This window comes from Elephantulus edwardii, unplaced genomic scaffold (genome assembly GCF_000299155.1).
Source record: "Elephantulus edwardii isolate Elephantulus edwardi_28Jun2011 unplaced genomic scaffold, EleEdw1.0 scaffold00002, whole genome shotgun sequence".
NCBI lineage: Eukaryota > Metazoa > Chordata > Mammalia > Macroscelidea > Macroscelididae > Elephantulus > Elephantulus edwardii.
Genome location: NW_006399752.1, coordinates 41,725,229 through 41,726,868, shown reverse-complemented (window position 1 = coordinate 41,726,868; position 1,640 = coordinate 41,725,229). Strand labels below are relative to the sequence as shown.

At 41.3% G+C, this 1,640-nt stretch overlaps 1 protein-coding gene across 1 annotated transcript in view; it reads left to right on the top strand.

The window, feature by feature from the left end:
• Positions 1-1,640, top strand: part of UBR7 (ubiquitin protein ligase E3 component n-recognin 7 (putative)) — a 22,502-nt gene that overhangs the window by 13,498 nt on the left and 7,364 nt on the right. The gene's annotated exons all lie outside the window — the stretch shown is intronic.

Genomic DNA, 1,640 nt, shown 5'->3' with positions numbered 1-1,640 from the left:
TGGATGGATGGATGGATGGGAAGGTGGGTGGATGGATGGATGGGAAGGTGGGTCGATGGATGGGTGGTTGGATGGATGGATGGGTGGATGGGAGGCTGGATAGCTGGGACCAGAGTTAGAGAATATGGAGTTGCTAGTTGATCTCATGTAATTCATAGTCTCAGCTGTCCTGGCTTCATAGTTTCTTACCCTTTTCAAATGAAGGGAACCCTTTAGTGTGCACAACTGCGGTACACACCTCTCCTAACAGCCCAGTGCACGTCTTTGAGCTCCCCAATGTCTTCATACCTGCTGCTCTTTTTCTGTTCATCTCTCTCTCTTTCTGTGCTCACTGAACAGATGTGTCTTTTTATTTTTTTTAACACAACTATTTTGTTTATTTTAATGAAGCTGGTACAGACAATGTCCATGTAAAACCCATATCCCAGGCCAAAAAGTACAAATAAGATCAAAAGAGAACAGTGTTCAGACACATACACTTCTGCATGAATAATTAGCTGTCCCTGGAATTGAGAACTTTTCTGGGATCTTCTGACAAGCATTTTAACGTGAAATATGTTGTCTCTCCAGTGATGCCATCCCTGGAGTTAATTATTATTCTCACCCGATGGCATCATGACTCCAACCCGATATCCCTCTTTTGCTCCAGACCCTCAGATAAGTAGCTTCACGTTAAGGAAAGGTCATTTTTCCACGGTTCAGTTCTCTGGAAAACTTCCATCTCCCACTGAAAGTCACAGTCCAGGAGTGAAGCAATCATGTGTTAAAACTTTAAGGCCAATTGGAAAGTCATTATGAATGATTGCATTGGTCGATCTTATAAACCCCATAAGCCTGAAAATGCACAGTCCTGGACAAGGTGACCTCTCTGTGCACACAGATTTTAAGAAGAGGGCAATATGATGGAGGCTGAGGTTAGCTCACCAAAAATCAGCACAATTAAAATAATAATGAATAATGAGCACTAGAATTCAAAATTCCTGATAGGTGCCAGTTTTCACTCTTCTGTTTTGAACACCACATTACAAAAGAACTTTTTTTTAAATTTATTTTAATGAAAGCTTACAGAAACTTAGGGTTTCCATTCACTCATTGTTGCACTTTTCACCATGCCCACCCCTCTCCCCCAATTCACTCTTCTCCTTGAGAAGCAAAAGAAAAACTCTTTCATTGTTAGGCCATCCCTCCCCCCAGGTCCACTCCACTGTGCAGCCTTCACTCTGGACTCCTGTCATGACAATAATACCCAATCATAAGTCCCTTTTAAACAGATCTCTCCCTCATCTGTTTCAATAGAGTGTGTATCATTCCTTCCCCTCCTTCTCTGTCTTCCCTCAACCCTGATGTCAGTCCCGTTTTTTAACAGTGGCCCTATGCAATATTTGTCCTTTTGTGACTGAGCTATTTCACTCAGCATAATGTCCTCCAGGGTCACCTATTTTGAATAATATTTCATGAGTTCTTTGTTTTTCAATGCTGTATAGTCATTCCATTGTGTGAATATACCAGAGCTTCTCGATCCATTCATTTGTTGATGGGCACTTAGGGTTGTTTCCAGCTCTTTGCTATTGTAAACAAAACCACAGTAAACATGGGTGTGCAAAAAGAACTCTTTTTAAAAATAAAATAGGGTTAAGGGG